The sequence below is a fragment of the Camelus bactrianus genome, chromosome 5 (genome assembly GCF_048773025.1).
Source record: "Camelus bactrianus isolate YW-2024 breed Bactrian camel chromosome 5, ASM4877302v1, whole genome shotgun sequence".
NCBI lineage: Eukaryota > Metazoa > Chordata > Mammalia > Artiodactyla > Camelidae > Camelus > Camelus bactrianus.
In genome coordinates, this window is record NC_133543.1 from 49,560,288 (window position 1) to 49,584,538 (window position 24,251).

Genomic DNA, 24,251 nt, shown 5'->3' on the forward strand with positions numbered 1-24,251 from the left:
TTTCAAGTTATCAAGAAATGTAGATACATAAGTGGACCTAAACTCATACATTATTTTCCCCTCAGAAGGAGGTCTTTAGCAGGAGTATGACTTTATATATGTTAGTGGCTCTGTTCTGTTAAATATTCTGTATCATTGACTTAGATAAGACATAGACTGCAACTTGTGGAGGGAACCACTATGCTCAATGGCAGAAGCAAGCTGGAATAATGGGATGGTACTATTGCCATTCACTTAGGCATAAACTAAACAAATACAAGAGAATATAGATATAGCTTGTCAGTAACATATGCAAAAAAGACTTTACTTTAATGGACTGTAGCTATATGGCTCAACAATGTTATATTGCTACAGAAAATCCTGTGAACATTTTTTATATTCAATGTAAAATATCCAAACCAAAGCTTTTTATTTTGTATTCATCTGTCTTCCAGAGTACTAATCTTGTCTTTTGCTGTCTCCAGTCTGCTGTTGAACTATCCCTTGAGTTCTCAATTTCTGATATTATATGTTTCAATACTGGACTGCCCATTTCATTATTATTTTGTGATTTTAATTTTATTGTGAAATTCTCCATCTTTTATATGCTTTCTATGTTATTTCCTATATTTCCTTTAACATATACATCATGATTATTATAAAGTCCTTATCTGCTAATTCAAACATCTACATCTGCTTTTCTTCTCTTTTTTTTTTTTCTCTCTTGATTGCTAGTGACAATGTTCTGCCTCTTCACGTACCTAATATTTTTTTTTCAATTGTAAGTCAAGCATTGTGTGTTTTCAAAAGCCAAGGTAAAAATCTCCAGATGATATACTTCCATCAGAGAGGTTCAGCCTTTCCTCTGCTAGACAGACAGAGTGGAGCAAGGAGAGAGGCTGACCACTTTAATTTAGGGTTTTATTGAGAATCTGTCAGATCCTATGTCTGCTCTACTTTTCAGAGGTCTTTAGCCTAGATATGTAGCCTCACATTTTGTGAAGCTTCAGAATTTGGCAGCTGTCTTGAGGGGGAGACTGGCTATGTCTGGGTCTACACAAGTCACTGATTTTATCACCCCAAGCCTGATCAAGTCTCCAAATCTTTGCTGTTTCATCTGTCTCCCATCTTCTAGAGGCCAAGACAGGATCCTCACTCAGCCTCTAGCTAAGTCCACACTATCAAGTACCTCCAGGGACAAAGCAGTTATTGCAGATTATTTCAGTCAATTTCCCTTTCCTCTGAGGACTTTCAGTTGTTACACGTCCTCCTAGTAGATCTTTGTCTCCCAAGTAGATGAAAATGTGGGCTATTCCACTTTATTTTTCTGTGTTTGGGCTTATGACTGTAGCCTGCCATCCTGTGAAATTTTGAAACTTAGCAAATATCTTGGGGAGAAAACTGAATTTGAGGTCCAACTACTCTTCAATTCTGTTACTCCAGTCCCATGTAACTGCCAAAAGTTTTGCTTTCTTTTGTCCCCAAGCAGCAGTGCTCTTCCTGGGTTGAGCCTGGATTTCCAGCCTCTCTCTGCATCCAGAATTGAAAAATAACCTCTAGGGACAGCTTCAGATCCTTAGCTCACATAAAACGTTCTTGCATTTCTTGAATTGTACACCTTCTGGTCCTTATTGTTTGGCTGATCCTTGATGCCTTACATACATTATTTTTGTAATTGATTCAGCTTTTCTAATTGTTCTCAGTGGGAGCATTGGTCTGATGCTAATTACTCCATCTCACTAAAAGCTGCAGTCTTATGTGTGTTCTAGTTGAGTGCAACACAGGTTTTAATAGGTAGAGGTATCTAGGCACTGTGAAGCTAATTTAAAGCACGTTTATGAATTCGATAGGGAACAGAATTTTCCACTTAAACTTTCTACAATTTTTGATACAAGGAATAATCTTATGGCTCTTTCTACCTGTCTGTCTAGCTGTCATCCATCTACCCTGTTCTTCCATCCTTCTATCCACCCATCCATCCATCTTGCTTTCAGAGTAATTTCATAGTAATTAGTTAGATTGCTATTAAATGGAGAATGAAGATCAGTGTCTGAAACAGCTGAAATAACAAATGGTAAGAATCTAGGTGCTGATATTTTCACTGTCTTTGTGACTAAAATGAATAAACCAAATTGTATGATGGCTAATTAACTCCATGACTGAAAATTTTTGCTTCATCTTAGGTTAATTTATGCATGCTACAATTAGATCTAACATTTATTGCTCTTAATCCACTACCAACTATGATAAAATGTTTCAACAAGGATTTGTTTCCTATCCATTATTTTTTTCTTTTAATAATGTATAACTGTTGAGTTTTGGGATGATTATAAACATTAGAATATTTATAATGAGAAAAATATGAAAAAAATCTTATCTATGTATATGTATTTAAATCAAATATACTTCTTTCCTGAAAGGTCAAAACCAGAAAATTTGAAGGTTATCTTGAGTGAAACTTAAGAGAAACAAGTGAAGAAACCTGTCACTACAATGGAATGAGAAAGTGGGTAGTTTTGGATAAGGAGAGAAAATGAAGAAGCCACAAGTCATATCTTTGAGTAATTAACAATATTTTGAAAGACTAAAACCACCATAAGCATCATTAGTATCTATACGCAAATATAAGAGTAAAATTGACTACATTTACATCGTAGGATCAATCTCCTCATAATCTGAATTGAACTCTTGTGATTTTACATCTAGTGCCATTTTCTTAAGCATGTAGTAAGGCAAAATAATAATTTTCAGATATTTTGTCCCAGATTTAGACTGTAATGAGTATTCTATATATATGCTATTTAATCTTCACAACCACCGTTTAAAGTAGGTAGGTAAACTTAGTCCTATTTAGTTGTAGATACTTAAAGTGAAGCATAGGACAACGTATGAAATTTGCCAGGTCACAGAGTTTCGTTAGTGTCAAAGCTGTGTTGAAAATCCTATGCTCCAAATCAGCATTGGTCTATAGAGTTTTCTGCAATAACGGAAACGTTCCATCACCGCCCTATCAGATGCATAGCTACTAGCCACGTGTAGAAGTTGAGTACTTGAAATGTGACTAGTGCCACTGAGGAACTGAACTTTTAATTTTATTCAGTTTCAATCATTTAAATGTAAATGGTCAAATGTGTCTAGTAGCTACCACACTGGACAGCACAATTCTAAAATACTTAGACTATATTGGCTCTTGGCTCTGAAAAATCTTGTGGAGTATACAAGAACACCATTTTAGAAGATCTTCTTCGAGTCAATCAGCGGGATTATCACTTCCTAACTTTTAACAGGAATCAATATTGTATATGGAAAAAAATGTCTATTCTGGTCTTCATTAGTAAATAGTATGATAAACAGCTTATTTGTAACATTTGTATGAAATAAACAGTATGTAAGTCAGGTGCTTTCCTTAAGTCAAAGGGTAATTTTCTCTTCCTATTTTCCAGCTTGCTGTGAGGCCATTCATATGCACACTTAACTCCACACTCGGAAAATAATAGAAGAAGGGAAAGACAGGGTAGGCTAGTTACTTCGTATTTACATAGAATGTACTAGATGTTGACATTATGGAGCTAAGTGGCAGTTCTAGGGGAGTTCTCCTGCTTCCTTCCGGGTCAGTTCGGCAGAGTATGCTGAGTAAGTAGGGTGGCAGCAAAGGACACTTAATGTGATTCTCTCAGGAGTATGTGAGGTGACTCCTTGCCCTTGCCAGCTGTTCCTCCCGCCAAGTGGTTTTAAACTAATACTAATAGGCAGGCATCCTATGGTAGGTGTGCCCTTCATTTTCTCTAGAATGCCTGTCACTCCTTCCTCCCTCACTGTTTTAATCAAAAGAGTACTTTCTTTACTTATATAAATATCATAATAGTGCTTTGCTTTATATGTGAAGCCTCAAAAAGCAAACTAATAATTTCCATGCCTGAGAATGTTTTGTAAATAAAAGGAATGATTCCGCTTCCTGAGAACCCAAATTCCACGAGAATAAATTGGAACATTTTCTGTGTGCTTTATTTTCATATCATTGACTCTTAAAAGAGTGACATTATTAAAACAAATGCAAGGAAGTCAAGGGCTTTTATACTTCCTTTTCCTCATCGGTGCTGGTTATTTTTTAGGCTTTGTTGAGAAGTTGAGAGTTGGCTTACTGGTTGTGGCTGCGGAAGGGAGTTTGATTGACTGCACATGTGTTGTGCCGTGCATACATTACAGAGGGCACAAGGAGGCTGAGTGTCCTCAGAGACACACTTCTGAAAAGAGTAGTTGACTCAGGCCCCACCTATACAGAGCTCAGTTCCTAAAAATAGATAGTTGCATCCTTTAGACACAGGGCTAAAATAAATTCAGCCGTCCCATCTACTTGCTTGATAGACCCTTCAGTGGAGCTGGCCTCCACTCCACCCATTGCTTTCAGGGGACTGGGAAATTCGCTGTACAGGAAACAAGGGAGGAAACTTCTCTGTGAAGACCTGTAAAGATATATGACATTTCCACGAACTTGGGGTTAATTCTAAATATTACAAAAGGTATGTGTTATGTAGTCACTGATAAGTGTCTGCTTCCAGAGTTGTAATATGTTCTTGTTCCTTGCTTAAGATCAGTGAAGACCATAGGTCAAATTGTATTTGTTATCAAGGCAAATGTTCAGTCAGTTTTTGTTTTATGACAATATTTAGCATGACTTCATATTAGTAAACTTAGGGCTTCATTTATTAGTCTCTTTCCAGAATAGTTAGCGTTTTTCATGTTTAGGATTGAAGAATAATGAGCCAAACTTGATAAACAGTCATGAGTGAAAAATTATACTTCAATTTATAGCTAAAATGGAAAATAAAAAAATTTAGTGTATCTTCTATGAGCATAAATTGATCATGTATACAGTGAGTATGTTTAAAACCCTAAGCTATATTTCTTAAAATCTGCTGAGGGAAAGAAAGAGTTTAAAATATTTTCAACTGTTGCAGCTTGCTCAGAGAAATGTGTGAAATGCATTCTTTCTCCAGCCTTAGTTTGATTTTGTGCTTCTTGCCCTAGCCACAGTCTCCTCTCCTCTGGGAGTATTACTGGAGTAAGGATTAAAGAATCAGGTTCTTACATGTTTTGCAGAATCAAGAAAAGGACTGTCAGTTGAATCTGCCAGCCCTAATTATAGTAACTCTAAACTTAAAGAGAGAAGACTGAGATTTTACTTCAAAAATCGCATGCCCTATATACTGTTTCAAATGAATTTTTTCTGTCTTCAGTTGCCCGTGAACACCTTAATTTGGTCCTGTTGTGCCTTAAATGTTTAGATATTAGTGACTGAAGTGATTTGGGAGAGATAGTGTAACAGAATCTCTTAAGACACCAACTAAAAGCAAGGACACTTTAAGATTACATAATACAGGGTTTAAATTTAGCCAGCTGGTGCTGAACTGAAAGATATTTTATTTTTACCAGCGCTCTATTTGGTCACTGACGAGCTGGAGGTTATTTGAATTATTTTAAAATTTTATGTGCTGGGTGCCAAAGGAAAGTAAAATATTTACCTCAGCTACATTCAGAGCTGTGAATTTTAATATAAAAGAGCACCTGTTCTGAGCTTTAGAAGGTATTACCATTGAGTGGCAAAAATATTGAATCAGAAATGAGAAAGTCTTGAATTCTATGCTTAAATATTTCTCTACTACTCTGCCTAATCTTTGAATACGTTACCTTTTGGCTATTAATATGTAAACAAACGACTAGCTCCATTTTTTTTTAATTTATTTACTTATTTATTTTTCATTTTAGGAAGGAGGTAATAAGGTTTATTTTTATTTATTTTATTAATGGAGGTACTAGAGATTGAACCCAGGACCTCATGCATGCTAAGCATGCACTCAACCACTGAGCTATACCCTCCCCGACCCTTTTATTTTTAAAGATCCATTTTTAAAAGTCAGTCGGCATTTCGGATGTCTTCAATGTGGCAAAGCGCCAGCCATTTGGGGAAAATGTAGACTGGAGTTTGGAGTAAATATTTCTGCATGCAGTGTTGGACATCTTAAAGGTATAACTTCCCTCAACTACCTGAAAAATAAAAATATACATTATTAAATAATCACAGAGGGCTTCAGAAAATGTTCATGTGAAAATGTTCATGTAAAAATGTCAGTTGGACGTCAGGTCTTCTGTGATTACAGAAGAAGAAAGGGTTGGGTGTCTTTCCTCAAGTTTACTTTTGGTTTAAAAGCACACAAAGTTCCTAGATAATTAATTCACTATTGTTAATTAATTCACTACTGTTTACCATTCATAGCTGTCTACTATTCAGTCATTTCCAGTATTCTGCCTCTCACATTTACCACAATTGAAAAACTTCTGCACATCAGTATTTCTATTCGTTTGGTAGAATGTTACTTATGATGAGGCAGTTTGGGGTTGGACTCCCTTGGTGACCCTGGTACTGGGAGCTGAGGTTTCGTCTCTTGTCTCTCCTGCGCTCTCTCTCTCTCTCTCATGCACACACACAACTGTGGGCCGTAAGAGAGTTTTGTAAGACTTGTCTGTTAGCGAGGAGTCATGTCTGGTTTCAGTAATTTATAGACCAGGGCAGACACCTAATAAGTGACTGGCAGTAGAATTCCAAGATTTCTGATTGAACAATCTGTGGGGCACAGAACTTAACTGACATTCCGTTGTCCTTTTTATTTGCTTCCCACCCCCTCTTTTGAAAGCCTTCAAGTTACACTTTTAAATTTAATTAATTTGCAATTTGTTTTTTCCTGCTTCTGAAACAAATACTTGCTCATTCAAATTACAGGTTCATCCCTTGCAGAGTGTGGGTAACTTCAGACTTTTCTGATTCAAGCATAACTTTTTTTTTTTAAGAAAACTGATGTATTCAATATAGGTACATAGTCTTTATGTGACTGTGTGATATTGATATGTTGTATTGTTTTGTTTGGATTTTGTTTTGTGATATTGATATGTTGTATTGTTTTGTTCCTGACACCAAATGGGTGGTGTTTTCTGACACCAACCAATTCTCCAATTCTCTGACACCAACTGTGTGTAGAGCAATTCAGTTCAATTCTCACACTAACTTTCAGAGTTAGAGCAGAACCTACAGATTGCCTCCCCTTCAGCTGCTAACCCAGGTTACAACTCAGGAGCAGACAAGTAGAAAGGATGCATAGACTAAGAAGGAGGTGTGTGGCACAGAGCTTGCAAGCTCTCTTGGACTCACCACCCATCAGCATGTTCATCAACCTGGAAGCTCACTAAATCCTGTTGTTTAGAATTTTTATCAAGATTTCATTATGTAGGATGATTGGCTGGGTCACTGGCCATTGGTAATAGGACTGAATCTCTAACCCCTCTCTGCTTTTCAGAGGTGGGAAGGGGGCCTGAATGTTCTAACTCTCTAACCCCTTGGTTGGTTTTTCTGGCGACTAGCCCCCATCCTGAAGCTGTCTCTTCCCCCGACACCCTTACCCACACATGAGGCCAGGAGTTATCTTGTTAGCTTGCGTACCAAAGACATCATCACTCAGGAGATTCCCAGGGTTTTAGGGGCTCTGTTCAGGAAACAAGGACAAAGACCAAATTTTATTTTTTATTATGCCACATATATCCACAGTGTTACTTCTCCTTATATGAAATACTACCTATAAACTCCAGAGTAAAAATTTCATACTACTTACATCCCTAATCATTGGAATCCTTCTCTTGCAGTTTTAACTACCATGGATATTTTTCTATTTGTACAATATAATCAGGAACAGCACAAAGAACAATCCCAACCAGGCAGCCAAAGAAAAAGGAAAGGTTTTGTTTCTTTAAAAAAGTTGAAAATCAGCAAATTCGATGAATTATTTGTATCAGTTTGGATACAACAAATGACAGTGTGACTATATTTAATGACTCTTGGGACTTGGCCTGAATGATGGCATGAAAATAATCTGCCAGTGAGCAGTGCAATAGGTAATCCAAATTCCTGGTAGAGTGGCTGTACTTCTTAAAATGTCACGAAGGATAAAAGGAATTTATTACATAGATAACACAAAGAACCTCAGTGTCTGTTTGATTTAACACTTTTAAGTTCTAGATAAGAAAGCTGAGGCACAGAACATTAACTAGTCACTCTTACAAGATTTAAACAAAGAGAACTAGAAACCGACTCTCTTGACTTACATCTCAGTGCTATATGTCATTCTGCAAAGCTTTGTGCCAGAACATACCCCAACCCCACTCCACCCTGTGACTTGGAATAGTTTTTGAGGTACACCTTGATAAAGACTTTTCCCTAGCAGTAGGGTGGTTTGTATTTTGGTTTTTTGGGGTTTTTTGCTTTTTATTTTGCATTTCATGTTTCTCTTAAAATTAAGATAAATTATGGAAAAGGAGACCTGATTCACATATTCATCTAAAACTCAGAAAATGGTGATTGGTTTCTTTTTTTAACTCTACTAAGCATTTAAGTTTGCTCATCTTCAGTACAAGCTGAGCTCTTCCTCCCCTTACCCCCGCCCCTCCGCACCATCAGTCTTGTCATTGGACTCATCATTTTTCACTACTCTTTTTTGGCAGACCTTCAAGTAGGCTTTTGTTTTCTATATTTTTCTAATTGTATGCAGGATATATCCTGTTGCCTGGTGAGCTAAATACTTCAGATATGTCTGACTGTTCAAAAGTAAATAATTGCCAAAATGCTCCAGGCATACATATGACAAAATAAATATAATACTGAAAGAATTTATTTTGGGAAATTTCTGTTTGTCAAAGATCCAATAGCATATTTCCTCCAAATCTGAATATATCAGCATGTGTATTTCTAAATGCATTAACTTGGTAGTTACCAACATAGAAAACCTAAAAAAAAAATTATATCACTATTTATTTTAAAAGTGAAGTCCAGCATCATAAAGGGTTTCAAAGCACGTTCTCAATGCTTTTCATGTAAAGTTTAACAGCTATGAACTGAATATAAAATAATATTCAAATAATAATTATTTTATTTAATTCATAGGAACTTAACTGCATTGAAATAAAATGTAGGCAGATCTCACATTATAAAGTAACTGCATTTTTAAAAACTAGGTATATTAAATTTTGATGAGTAGAGTCACATTTCCCGCAGTGATTTGCATTATAAATTCATAGGTGCTTTATCACTATCTCTGTTGTTGATTTTTTGGCTTGTTTGTTTTTAGTCAGTACTGTCATAATAAGAATTCAGCTTTATACTTATCTAACCACTAAGCCTTTTTGTCAAGTAATTAGACTTCATGAGTAACTAGTAAATAAGTGCTCCAGGGAAACAGTGAAGAATCTGATCACCTTTTATCTGTTTTGTAAGTGAGAATTTTTGATTGTGGACACAAGGGTCTTATTGTCAAGTTGGAAAGTTTTGGGAAAGGGACAAGAAGAAAGTGAGTTTGTCAGGGGGCTAGGAGGGTATAGCTCAGTGGTAGAGTACATTCTCGGCATGCATAGGGCTCTGGGTTCAATCTACTTTAAAAAAAAAAAAGTGATTTTGTTCACAGTATTTAAGAGTAGTCAATTCCAACTATAAGCTTTGTTTAAAATTCACTGCTTCTGCTTCTGTTGATTCCCGAGCTCTTCTCCCTGGGTACTGTATAGGGTGGAAGTCCGCTTTTGGCTACTAGGGTGAAGCACTAGGGTGAAGCCCAGCCCAGTTTCCAGCTGGAACACAGGGCCTCGAGTTACAGGTGCCACAGGAAGAGCAACTGGTGGCAGCCAGCAGCTCCACCAGCCCCTTCTGTCCTCTGTGCCATCCCAGGGCACTCAGAGTGGGAGCAGAACCTCATTAGAGCCCTGACTTCTTCAGTAGAAACTCTGCTCGCGCTCTTAGTCCCAGAGGACTCAAAAACATTTATTTTTAGGAATGTAACTGTATTAGTACATGTGTGCTTCAGTCACTGACTCATTCTGGAATGAGAATAATTTCAGGATTCAGCATCCATTCATCATCCAGAGCTGGACAACAGCCCCAAATTTAACTCTGTAAAATATCAGAGAAATGAAATTTGAAAGGAAAGCATATGTTTGTATTTAGGTTGCAGTCTTTTTATCTTCCTCCAAAGATCTTGTCCAGCTGTTATGATTGTCAACTCAAAACTACTCTTTATAGTTTCTAACAGTCCACTCTTTAAATAGAAGCAATAAATTACCTCAAACTTCAATTTTCACCTCTTTTCATTTAATTCACCATTTCAACCCAACTGGCCCCAGCTTCTCGACTATGTCATTACTATTTCTTTTAATTTGTGCTCCCTTATGCTCATACACACACACACACACATAAATGTATATGTATATGTATACATTATTTTCGGTAAAGCACAGTGTTACCTATACCTCCGTGTTGTTCTCCATTTCTTTCATATTCTCAAAGTCCATTTAGATGTTCAAAGAAAGATGAGTAGTCCTCAAATGGCAACCAATAACCACAATATCATCTGTAATGACACCTCTTTTTAACTTTTGTGTAGCACTGTATAAAGAGCCTGACACAGTTCTGTAAACATTTGTATTGAGAAAGCACCAAGTTACATCTGTATAACAGCAACAACAACAACAACAATAATAATAATTTTCTACAGGATTATTCTCCCATAGATAGTTATATAAAAGAAGTTCCAAGCGTTGATATATAAAAGTTCATTATTGATACCACCTTTACATTTTGAAATTAGAAACTTTTTGAATAATTTTTGAAATTAGAAAGATTTCAAAATTTCAAAATGATGCGTTATGTTCTCTTTCCCTTTCTCCTTCCTTTTTAAAAATCTCATTTCTATTAAAGACCTTTGTAATTTATTCCTTAACCCTAGAGCTGTTGCTATCCTTAAGATATGTGAAGCGTCCTCAGTTTATCAAAATCACAAAAGCATCATCTTCTAGGGCCGGAAGAGATTCCAAAGGAACCTCACATAACATTTTACTGGGAAACCAGAAAATGCTATCAAGTAAACCCTAATTAGTTGAACACAGACTTTGGAACCAGACCAGACTGCCTGGGTGTGAATTCTGGCTCTTACACTCAACCAGCTGGTTGATCTTGGGCAAAATGTTTAACCCATCCCTGTACCTATTTGCTCATCTGACAATAGAGACACTAACAGAATCTATCCCATAGAGTTGTTTTAACGATTAAGTAAATTCATATTTGTAAAATGACTAAAACCCTAGTGCCTGGCACATATAAGTACTATATAAGCTTTTGATATTATTACCATTGCTATTATTATTTAATATATGGTGCTAATATAGTATAATAACCTTCATCTCTTTCCAGAGAGCCAGATTAGAATATAAAGTAGCAAGTCATCTTAGATAAAAATATAAAGTATCAAGTTATTCTAGGTGCTGAACTCTCAAAATAACACCACAGTAAATAAAAACTCTTTAAGAGAGAAAATTATCTACCTGATTTAATAGGTTGTTTTGTTGTTAAAGGCATCCTTACAATTCAGAGATGCTATCTTGAACTAAAATTAAATTTCTGTCCCCTCTGGAGTTGTAGGAAGCTATTAAGTACCCTTTTTCTATTATAATCATCCCAACGCTTGAAACTAATAATCTTCTGGTTATCCTTGATGATGTCAACAACACATTACTTCCAGAAACTGAACTCTTCAACCACTCAACACTAATGGCTCTGTCTCCCTTCCGATGGAGCAGCTCATGGCCACATATTGGACCTTGTCATACTTTGACTTAGTTTTTAGACTCTCAAAATACTCTTTTAGATCACAGTTTTCTTTCTTTTCACCTAAAACTGATCTTGACCCACAGCAAAGTCTTCCCATCCCCAACGCATCCTCCCCATCAGCCCCTCTGCCTTTGCCTCATCTTTCTGTATCTTGGATCCACTCACAGTGTCTGAGTAAAGATGGAAGGAAAACTGTCACTCAGGAGGGAGGCATTGTAAGATGAGGCTGTGGGGACTAGACTGTTTATCAGGAGAATCTAAAGCAGAAAAGGCAAAGGAGAATCCCAGAGTGGAAGAAAAAGCAAAATTTTATGAGCCAGTGAAATGGTGCAGTGCACCAGGTTTGAGGGATGAAGCTAAGCTGTAAATAGGAAAATAAATCACAAGGTCAGAAGTAAGGGGAACTAGGAACAAGACAGAGTAGAGCTTAGGATAGACTAGTGCACGCATTTCAAACTAAGGCCAAGAACAGTTCAGGACTGTTGGTGGCCCGGTGTTAAGGACTCCTGACTCTAGGCTTCAGGGATGGGTCTAAGAGCTTAAAGGAACCATGCTAGACCTACTGCCCACTCAGCCTGGGCCTAGTTGTCAGCTGCAACAGTAGAGCTTCCATGGATCCTGTGTCATTTGTCTCCACGTTCTTAAGCTGACTCTATCTCACCAAAAGCCAGTTCAGCATTTTCCCTATAATCTGATATTTTTGCTCCCATTCCCGGGCTGCTGTTTATGTGTGTGTGTGTGTGTGTGTGTGTGTGTGTGTGTATACACACACACATATATATGTGTATATATATATTCTTATATTTATTTAAATATATATATTTAAAGGTTCATGGTTTTGTACATAAGCTAATACCCAATAATAATTTTATTCATTTTTAATGACTGTTCATCACATTCACCATTATTCCTGACAATCCCAGATGTGCTCAATTCTAATATATAATTGGAAAATTTGGGAATGGTAACAAGTTTGTGGGTAATATTTTTTTAAAGCCATGTTGAATTTTAAAAGGTTTGGCAAGGTAAGATTAGGACTTAAGTAGTTACTAGAGACGTACATTGATATAATATGGATGAAACTGAGAACTGATGGAGTGTGGGTGGTAAAACAAAACAGAAGACTGGGATAGAGCCCTGAAGAATATACATGGTTTGGTATCAAGAAGTGTGCGTGTGTGTGTGTGTGTGTGTGTGTGTGTGTGTTTCAGGAGACTGGTAGTGATAAATGAGTGTTATTTCTGTCTGGTCTAAGCTACTCACCAACTCCATACTCAGTTTTGAGATTTTATAAAGAATAATGCAGACAGTGCTACAAGGCATCAGCATTTTTGTTTCCCTCTTGTAAGATACTTCTTGTAATGGTGAGCGTTAGGCTTGGTGAAGTTTATGACATTTTCCTAGGGCCCTGCACTGCTGGTGAATGGGACCTAGGGCTTTCTGCCACATCTGTTTTCCTTGGCAGGTTTCCAGCTCAGAACTGCCCTGGGACACTCTGAAAACCTACTAAGGCCTTCCTCTTAGATCTGATAAAACAAATAGGATACTACCTGTGATTCAATGGTCTTCCAAGGAAAAGTGTGTGTGTGTGTGTGTGTGTGTGTGTGTGTGTGTGTGTGTTTGCATGTTCTGTCTGTAGTCCTGTATTTGGCTTAGTGGGCTGGGGAGGTTAGTTATTTTCTTCTGGGTAGAACCGTGATGGAGACGTGAATGTATTTGGAATTTTTTAGCTATAACACTTCTTGAATTTCTTTCTGCAGCTTCGTAATAACAGGAGAATTTCTGGCAGAAATTAAACTTGGCAGAGAGCCCAAAGTTGACTGGCTTCACTTTCCAAACAAACACTTTTTGTGCAGTTCTAATTTTCACCTGCTCATGTGGTGTCCTGCTGAGCATTTTCGGTGATGAGGTAGATTTTGTTGTGGGAGACTCACAGGTTCACAGACAAGACGTTTATTTTTGCTCCCACCTGGAAGCTCTAATCCCAATGTTCACATTGTGACTCTGCTTAAATAACTTTTGCTACAGAATTTGGAACTTGTTTTCTACTCTTTAGAAAGAAATAGGAGAGAGACCTTAACACAGGCTATCAACAGGAGCCATGAAAAGATGGGCATTGAGTTTTGCGGTATTATTTCAAGGTAAACTCATTCAACAAATGTTTAATGGGCATCCACTGTGTATAAGTCATGATGTTAAATACCTGTGAAGTTGGTCATTTTTACCTCAACTGTCAGTTTGCTTCTCGGCAATTTAGGAATTTTAGTTCTAGGTGATAATAAAAATGTAATAACCAGTTCTGTGAAAGTGTTAGGAAAGGCTCTGCCACTTATTGTTAGGGGAAGCACAAGCATGTTATCCTTAGAAGTGCATTATATTTCTCCTACCCCACACGAGGACCCACAGGGAGCATTTCTGGCCACTTCGTGATGGCCAAGCCTTTCATATTCACAATGTAGGTGTCACCATGTTGTAAACTGATGAAGCTAAGAGATACTTTGACTGAAATCATGGTGAAGATGGTTATTCAGGCTACTAGAAAACTTAAGAGACAGAAACTGATGACTTCCTGGGTAGTTCCAACCTGCAGTTGTAGTAGTGTCTAAAATTTTTAAAATAATCTTCAAAAACAAACAAAGAGAGGCTTAACTTTACAGTATGATTTCCCATTCAGTACGTTGTTCTAATGCAGTGGGAGTTCACACTAAGTTGAAGTAACTTTGTCCATCTGCCTGAGGCTTTTGGTACCTAAAAGGAGTGGTCCTGGAAAGTGATTTTATTTTAAAGTTGGGAGAGCCTAGCTTTATATGGAATTTTACAAAGTATATTAAATGTAATTTTTAATTGCTTTTTATATTTCATTCCCTTCAACTTTTTTCTTCTCACCTTCTACTTCACTTAAGTTTAAATATCATTGGTCTAGGGTAATTTTGTTGGCAAGTTTTAATTAAATTCTTTGTTGTTCACAGATGTGACTGCCTTAATGTGTAGGGAAAAGAGCAAGTTTCAATCTGAGTAACATTTAAAGGCTGATTTTTACACTTCGCCCTTTAAAAACAGGAATGAAGTAAGCAGCATAAACTGAGTTCCTCCTCTGACGGCGCTCTCATAGGATTAGGTTTGGAATTCAAGGGAAGTGAAACAAATGCCAATGCCAAAATTTTAAAGATAAGTAACTATAAATAAATTAAAGGATGATGAGACTGACTAACTATGTATTCCATGTGTATCTTAAGCAGGGAAGACTATTAAATTACTTCCACTCTTTGGACTGTTCTTAGTACCAGCGTATCATTAGGAAACTGACATCATCTCTTTCTTTTGAAACTACAGTCTGCATTTGTATGCAGAGGGTATTTAGGGCATGTTAATGGTGACAGGAAGAGTAACCTAGCACCTGACTGATTCCAAGTTTTGATATATTAAAATTATTATAGCTTTCATTTATAAACATCCTTGTTCTAAATTCAAAAGACTAATCAACGTGTATACAACATCATCTAATGTCCCCTGTGATTATGGGCGACAATAATCAGAAAGTAGTTGTGACAGTACAAACATCAAGTTTGTGAACAAGTTCTGATTACCTTTCTTTTTAGAGCATATTAGAAGAACTTATAGCTTTGGTAAGAAAAACTCTCCATGGATTCTTAACGTTTCCGCTTAACATTCGAAGCTTGCTCTTCCTAACCAAGAAACATTTACCTGACTAAAGATCACATCGTTTGGATAGTGTTTATTTCTTTTAGGTAGAATTTTTCTAAGTATATCACTTCTCTGAAAGAGTGAATTTACTTTTATTCAGCAAGCAGAATGTTGCATTCTTTAAGCATTTTTATTTTTCTCTTGATTGCTTAGCTTTCCAAAGACTGTTCAGTAAAGAAAGTATGTGGAATGAGTGTGGTTTCCTTTCTTTGATCAAGTCTATCAGCCATTAAGTTCAAAAGAAAAGCATATCAAAATACACTGTTGTTTGTGGACTTAGGCAGAGAAAGCATTTTAAACAGAGGCTTAAGGTCATTGAAAAGAGTTTGAGTAAATTCAGAAACTGAACTTCTCTAAGACAAAAGGCGAATTGAATTAAATACATTTTATTATTCAAAGGAAAAGGATGATTAGTAGGAGAAAAGCTGTGACACCATCAATTGTCTAAGTCAGTGAGAGTCAAAATTTAATGATTTGGGCTGTCTTTTAATATCCTTTGTCAAAGTAAATCTCAGATGCTAACCTGAACAGAGAGGTGAAAGCTGGAAAGAGGGTGAAGAATCGGGGAATTCCTAAAAACAGATCTGGAAACCTCTGGCTTTTCCCGAATGCAGCTAGCACAGAAATTATTTAAGATAATAGTAAGTTGGTAACGTTCCTACCCTGCCTATGCTCAAACAGTTCAAAGATGGGCATGCCAGGAAGGTGATTTTCAGAGCTGCGAATGATTAAAGGCTCATTCGCATTATGTTACTGTTGCTTATTTTTGATATATTAGGTACGAACAGTACACCTAGAACTAAACAAAACAGTTCAGCATACATGGACTAGCTTCATATGGGATTTCACAAAGACTGCAAGAAAAGCAGATCGTTTTAGGGAAAGACAAATTCTGAGCTAGTATGCAGTATGAATAGAAAAAGGAGCATATTAGGAAATAACGGGAGAAAAAGAAGTTACATCAAAGAGGGAACAACTCAGGGAGAGATGAATAATGTAGAAAGATACCAACTTTGGGCTTTTCGGGAACAGAGACTTTAGAAAAAAAGGGATGAAAATCAATTTAAATAGAAGGAATACTCAGATTAAATAGAAAGAATACCTATATTCAAACTAACCAAATGTAAAAACAGCTCTTTATTCAGCGGTTATCAAACACCTAAATAAAGCTACTTACTCAAAGTACTTAGCAAAGGTACCTAGCAATGCAGAGGTACTTAGTAAAACACCAGTGGAATGGATCATAAGGGAGGAATTCAGGATCCTTCTCTTTGCCTTTGGAAGGCAGCGCCAAGGGCAGCAGAGACTTAGGGAGGGACCCAGTTATTACTTCCTGACTGGTCCAGGCCAGGGTTCACTGTGCCAAGCCCACTGCTCACAGGCCCCATAGGAAAATGAAAAATGTGAATAACTTTAAGTGATGGTTTCACGATTTTACCTAAAAAACAGAGAGCAGGGGAAAACATGAGGAACCATTTGCAGGGATAAAAGGAGCAGATCTGTCCCTGCAGCGTGATACACCAGGACGTTTTTTGTGAACTTTACATTTTCAGGGGATGCTCTCTTGCTTGCTGTGAAAAGTTGACGGCTCACTGGCCAGTGCCTCATCACAGATAAACGAGCACTTTGGATATCCTGTACATTGATACTCTTCTCTTTCATGTATTTTCTCCATTCCTGTGGCCATAGGAGCAGGACTATGCCACTTTCTTTGCCCCAATCTCTACCTGTACTTATCTCTTCTTTCATGATTTATTGTGTTCTCCTTGTTTCAAGCAACATGGTGGATACTTGACTTATAAAGAGGAATGGAATATCCTGACAGCCTTTAGATTCATAGGGACCAGAGCCAAGTCCTGTTCTTCCTACTTGCTAGCTTTGAGATCTGGGAAAGTGTTACAACTTTTTATTATTCTCAGATTTGTATCATCTAAGATTATCTGGATAATAATACGTAGGATATATAATAGCGCCTAAAGTGACTGGCAGATAATGAGCATTTATTATTTATTATGTGCAAATTACTTTGTAAAACTCCTTAAGGTCTCCTCCTCCTTCAGGCAATCATGTGGTTCTAGAATCATTCTCAGGATAAGGGTAAGAGGAAAGAGGCTTCAAGAAGTTAAGCAGTTTGCTTACAGTCAAAAGTAAGTGTCAGAGATAGAATAAATACCGGGCTTTCTGGGTCCACAGTGGATGGTTAATCTTCCTGTGGGTCTGCCTCCTGCAAGATCAAACCAAATAGAACCTGGTGTAAAACAGGTTTTCGAAATGAGCTTAACTTGTCCCTGTGCTGGGGGGACTTGCATGTAGGCAGAAGGGGAGAGTAGTGGGGAGGGCAGAGAGATTCAAAGATACACTGAAAAGTAGTAAGTAATATAAATAGAAATGTAGTTTTCAAATGTTTAAAGAGCACAGCAGAGGGAGCTACTCCCTGCTTAGGTTAAGTAGGGAAAATCTGAACAGAAATTGAGCCACTATGAGAATACCTATAATTGACTTTTCAGTCCCATCAAATCTGATTGGGCTTGATCCATTTTAATTCAATTTCATCTTCATATGAATGAATGTGATTTTGGAGGCAGGAATGTGGCATGTGTGCCTCCAAGGAGTCTCCACCTAAGGAGGGCGCCATTTGGTGTGTCTTCAGACAAGCCATCTTCCTTGGCAGGGCCAGCCATCTGGGAACTTTTTTTGTTCATAAGTCAGCATATTGAAACGATGCAACCTGTTGTATTTCTGTTTTAAGAGATAAAGCCAGATCAACACTTCTTAGAATACTGTATTTCTTGAGGCCGTCTCTGGTATTTTTCTTTCAAGTAGAAAAGGACCGAATATATGGTGATTAAATCATGCCCAGCCCTGGGCACCGTGCTTGGTCACAGTGGATGGGCAGTAGATGTTAACTGAATGTATGACTAAAGCCTTAAGAAGAGAGTTTATCAAATGTCCTTATTGTATACCTGGGATGCAGATTTAGACACGCAGAAACTTTGATGGGAGCATGACACCACCCCCATGCCCTGAGGCAAAGCAGATCAATAGAAAATGAGAGAAGTGGACCTTGCGCTGCATTTTCTTTCCCTTATAGTAAAGCTGGTCCCTTTCCCTGCTCGCTTGGATCAATACCTAACCCCTTCTCAAGTTTGTTTTCTATAGTGACCGAAGAAATATAACTGAGGAATTTGCTTTGATTTCTAATTCTAAACTCAAGCTTATAAAGACAAAAAAGGATATACTTAGCACCATAGAAATTCAACTTATTGGCTTCCCCCTGATTTATCCTTAGATACACTGAAATAAATGTCTGGAAAGGATTTGTGTATAGATATTTAGGAAGCAGAAAGTAGGATTCATACCGTTAATTAAAAATTTACTTTATAATAAAATGCTATATTTTAATGAAAAATATTTACGTAGAAGACTGTGTAGAGTCAAATAGCCTTGTATTCAGATGTACATGAATTTAATTCCAGACTCAGCCACTTCCTATATGATTTTATCTTTTCCGTGTTACTTTAATCATCATTAAAATGGAAATACCACCCAAAGACATGGTTGTTTAAGAATTAGATGTAAAGTAGATGTATAAGAATACATGTAAAATGATTAGCACATAGTTGATACTCATTAACAGACAGTTATCACTGTTTTAATACAAGTCTTTTTGTGCTAGGGGAAAATCTAATAAGAGATTTATGTTGTAAAAATATGCATCATCTATAGGCACTTAATAGTTTTACTTTATTTGACTATTTCAAAGAAATTTAAGTCATTTTATTCAATTATTGATTTTTTAAACTAGCCAATTCTTTAACTAAACTATGCAATTAATTAAGAATATTTAGTAGCAATAAGATTAAATTTTCAAATATGCCCAAGCTAGCGCTAGTAACATACTAATGGTTATTTAATTTCTATCTAAATTCTATTCATTTATTACTGCTCTCGTACCAGGAACTCTTCCTGTGAGATGATAGGGGCTGCAGACAACAGAAAACAAGTCTATACGAGAAGAAGTTATTACAATTAGAAATGGCAGTTCTGTTCCCCAGAGAGATTAGAATCTAAATAGACATTTAAGCCGAGTAGGTGGACATTTATTCTTTCAAGCATGAAGAAACTCAAAGATGTTTCCATCACAGAGTGGTTTGTTTATATAAATCTGTGAGATCTGGAGGAGCTGGAACCAAACTATGACTTAAGAGTCTACCGTGTAGCGATCTGTGACTCGGTCAGGTATATGTATGTGTACAGTGGATGCTTGTGATGGTTTCCTATTGCTGCTGTAACAAAGCACTGCAAACAATTGTAAGCACCAACAGTTGAGGTGATCTGTTTTTGTTAAAGTATAAAACATGGTAATCAGATGAATGGATGGACTTTGGGGGAGGTGACAAGAGTACACACAACAACACAATGCATTTGGGGGGAATGGTACCATTGGGAGGTTAGTTTAAAACGTATCATCTGATTCACCGTTCAGGTGCTGGCAGGATGGGCAATACAGCCTTTGTGCTGTCAGGGGATACACTTTCACTCGTTGCTCTTTGCCCTTCTTCTCCATGTTTTTTAAGAACTGTAAATTAATCAAGATTGTGCTATACACTTGCTCTTTCACTTTATTCTCCATCTACTTCTTGGTTTTATAATATTCAAATGAGCGTAAAATAGATAAAACTCAAATTGATTACAAATTTGACTTGGCAGTAGCATTCTGAATGTTTAAAAGAGATGAATTTTACTATTAGCTGAGGGATATGCAAATATTAAGAATTATAGAAAATTTATTCATGCTAATGGCTCTGAGTCTATGGTCTGTCCATTGGTATGAAATCCTGTACACAAATCCAAGCTGGGTTATAGATCATATATTTACATTTGACAGAATTCAGTTCATCACTTCCAATTTAGTTCTAAATCAGTTTTTCTGAGCACCAGGCAGTTGACTTCTTTATAATACGTCCAGAACATAAGCGTGAGGCTATTAATGTGTCACCAAAAGGGTGTTTGCCTCCTTGAAGCTGGTATGGGTGTCTGCGTCAGTTCTGTGGGTTTCCATGTGACAGACCAGCTTATTTTCTGCCTGGCTTTTTGTCTGGACTGAATAAAATCTTCTTCAACTAAGTGTAGAAAATTTCCAAGGAAAAAAAACATTAAATTCTCATTTTTCTGCTCAAGGGTTCAAATTACTATTAAACTTTAGAATTTCTTTTGAGTCATAATTATACACTGGATTGGCTATCTAGGACTATTGGTTTATTGTATATATTTTTATTGCAGATGCAATGAGTCAGTTAACAACAAAAAAGGCATCTCTTCGTTGTTTGAATTTTTCTTCATCTGTTTACTTGGGAAGGTGATTGTCTGGGTTTGTCTTTTGGTTTCTCGATACCTGTACTTCTTAAGTTGTAGCATAGAATTGTACTAAGTCACACAACCTGGAGCCAGACTGTCTGGCTTCCCTCCAGCTCTGAAGCTCACCAGCCATCTGACCTTGAGGAAGTTTTACAATCTTTCTGTGTCTCTGTTTCCTTATCTGTAAAATGGAGATTAAAAATAAATATAGTCTCTACCTCACAGTGTGGTTGAGAGCATTACATAGACTGTCTGACATGCAGAAAGCACTTTATACATACTTGCTATCTTTTTTTTTTTTAGTTGTAAATCATTCTTTTGAATCCCTTATACATTTTTTCACTAACGTTAGTTTCTTTTTCCAACCTGTCAGTGTTCTTTACAGAAAATTAACACTGTAGCCTATTTATTATAATTGTCCCTCTTCTGTTTTTCTTTTGCCTTATACTTTTTTTGATTTTCTCCACTTTGAATATTTATGCTTAAGAAGTCCAACTGAAGTCATTTTGTAAATTACTTACATTTCTCTAAGGATTTTTCATCATTCTAAAAATCATTTAACCCTTTAGTCCATCTAATACTTCATATGTAATATACAGTATGGTGAGGAAATCTTAAATATTTTCCTCAAAATCATTACCGAATTTTCCCAACATGATTTGTTGGCATGTGGCTGTTTCCTCCCCTTTCTGCATCTTTCTCTCTTCCACATAGTCACACATCCAACTCCTTCATGTGTCAGCGCAGATGTTCCACTTCTCAGGATGCCTTCCCAACACCTGTCTCATCGACACACCCCAGGGGATTAGGTTCTCCCCTGTAGGCTTCCAACTCACCTGGTGCAAACCCATTAACTCCTTCGGTTATAATTGACTGTCTCTCTTTCCAACCAGACTGAAAGCTCTGGAACAAAATGAATGTGTCTCATGCATATTGTAGATAATATTTGTTTCATATAATGTAATAAGTATATTAAGATAAACTTTATTAATTATATAATTCAAATAATTTATTTTTGAAATTTCATATGTCAAAGATGGAAGGAGGTTAAAGTCATCCACAGCAATTACATTCCCATAAAATTCTCCTTCCTCTTGTTACAGATGATCTGTGTATGTTTCTGTACTGTGCTAGCCAGCGTGGAGGGGCCCCTAGTTGGTACAGCTCCCTCGTGGGGTGGCATCATCTGTCTACAGAGTAGCCTTCTATTTCATTTAACATATTTTTGTCTTTAATGCTGCTTTGCATGAAAGAAATAAAGTCCTGATAACATCTCTTCACTTATTTTTGCCTGGTGATTTCTTGCCCGGTATTTTCTTTTCAAGTTTTGTGTCTTGCAGGTGGCATACGGTTGGATTTATTTGTCTTTGTCTTTTAGTGTGAAGTTTGACCCATGTTTATTTTCACAACTATCACATTTGGTTTTATTCCTACCTTCTTGGTTAGGTATTATATGTTAAGGACCTTTGTTTTCTTTTTGGCTGACTTTTGTTCATGGACTGTGTTTGACATTTTGTTGACTTCTCACATGAGTACCAACTTGGATTCGTGTAGACTTCCAGTTCACAAAACTAAAATTTCGGTAACTGGTAATCAGTTCCCTAATTCCTTTTAGTGTTCAGTGTCATAAAGATATCTCAGGATGCCTGAGTTTTGTTTCTTTATCACAGAAACTCTTCATGTATCTGGATAATTGTAGAGCTTTTCTTTTTCCTTGAATCTGAAATGTTTTACCAGGATTTGCAGATATCTTGGGGTTTTAAAATGAAATTTATTCCTGGATTATGGTAAATATTTTAAATCTATTCCCAAATTTTATTTTCAGTAAATTTTTCTTCTATTGTATCTCATTTGTTGTTCCCACTCTCCCATCATCCCATTGAAATGCTATTATATTGTAGTTTGAATTTTGCTGTCTGTTCTCTGTCTCTGTCATCATCTTTCACATTGTTGTCGATATGTTATTGGCTTTCTGTTCTGCAGCATATTTTACTCTATTAATTGCCTTCAATGTGTATTTTAATTCTTCTAAAAAGACTTTAATACCCTTAGTTCTTTTCTCCCTTCTGATAACATTCCTTTCTTCTGACTTCACCTCAGCTAGTAAATCAGTCACACCTCTGATTATACCTCTGCTGTAAATCAAACAGAAAATATCAGCTTCACAATCCAGACATTAGCAAGTGGTCTCTTAATGAATAAAGAGGTCAAAGTATTTTTCTTATTCTATAGACGTTCACGTAATCTATACTGGGTTGGCAAAGGGAACAAGAAATGAGGTGACTCACAAAAATTTACACAGTCTTGTGTAAGCCTATTTTAAAGTACCTGGTGTTCAATATCTGTCTTTCATCCAGTAACATCCATTGCATTTTTACACAGTCATCCTTTCCATAAAACTTTATCTGCGACTACATGTTGGGAATGTGCCTCTCATATTTTGACAATAAGAAGATATATTTAAATTTAGAAAATGTGCTGACATGGAGTCTTGCTTTAGGAATAAGATCATAATAAAGCATTTGGTCTTGTGAATCCTGACACTTTAGGTATTTTCTGAATAAGCATTTTTCTGACTTTGACAGTATTTTTGAGCAATGCACTGATCCTAGCTCGATGTATCAAGTCATTAACCTTCATTTCCAAATCATTACTCTAAAAAGATGTTGGGGTTAGATTTATAACTTGTTATTTCAGATTTTTAGACAATTATTTGTTCAATGGGAAAAGAGGATAGATTTGTCATTTCTTAATGCTGTAGGAACATCCCATTTTTATAAACCACTGAATTCCATCTTTGAAATTTCCTGAACAGCTAGTTAGGAGAATGGTTCCTAACAAAGGTCTCAGTGACCCTTTTGAAATGCCTTCTGATATTAGTCTGTGCATATTTCTAAGAATTCTTCCACTGATAACAGAAATTGTGAAATTAGGAGAAAATGCCAAAATATTTTAATTACATTGACTATTCCTCATCGTTTTCTTTATCTGACATCTTAAAGCTATTATTTGATTGCCTCCAAGGAAACACAAAAGGCTGACTATGAATCTCTTCTATGACTGACTACAGGCAGATGGATAGTTGCTCAAGAAAGAAAGGTTATTCTACCTTATATTGTACTACTTTGTTTTTTAAAAGATGCTTTAAAAAAGGACTCTCAGTAGAAAGTGAAATTCAGAAAGGCATAAAGAATTTTGTAACCTGGGTAAATTTGATTGCTTGAGTCAGTTTCTTCCTTTTTAAAAACTGCAGAAGAAAAGCACATGTTTGGGGCTCATGAAAATAGATCCTGAATGACATAAATTCTCATGATTTAAGAAAAATAGAAAGTGGACATAAATTGGATCTGTCTGTAGTACATAACTTCTTATATTACAAAAAATGATAATATAAATATTTTTCCTAAGAACCTCAGAATTCTTTTAGAAAATATTCTTCTCCTTGGCTTCTAATAGTCTTCTTGGTAACAGCTTGTATTTATTTGTGGTTTATTTTCTTTAAAAGTGCTTCCCT

General features: G+C 36.5%; 1 protein-coding gene across 5 annotated transcripts in view; it reads left to right on the forward strand.

Annotated features, from left to right (window-relative positions):
* Positions 1 to 4,333: 4,333 nt before the first annotated feature.
* Positions 4,334 to 24,251, forward strand: part of XIRP2 (xin actin binding repeat containing 2) — a 69,542-nt gene continuing 49,624 nt past the window's right edge. For 4 of the 5 annotated variants that reach the window (XR_012507013.1, XM_010971411.3, XM_045507608.2 and 1 more), the window contains exon 1: positions 4,334 to 4,499. The gene's annotated coding sequence lies outside the window, so the exon portion shown is untranslated. Of the gene's footprint in view, positions 4,500 to 5,986; positions 6,005 to 24,251 lie in introns of those variants that run through there. The other variant, XM_074363831.1, reaches the window with a different exon arrangement.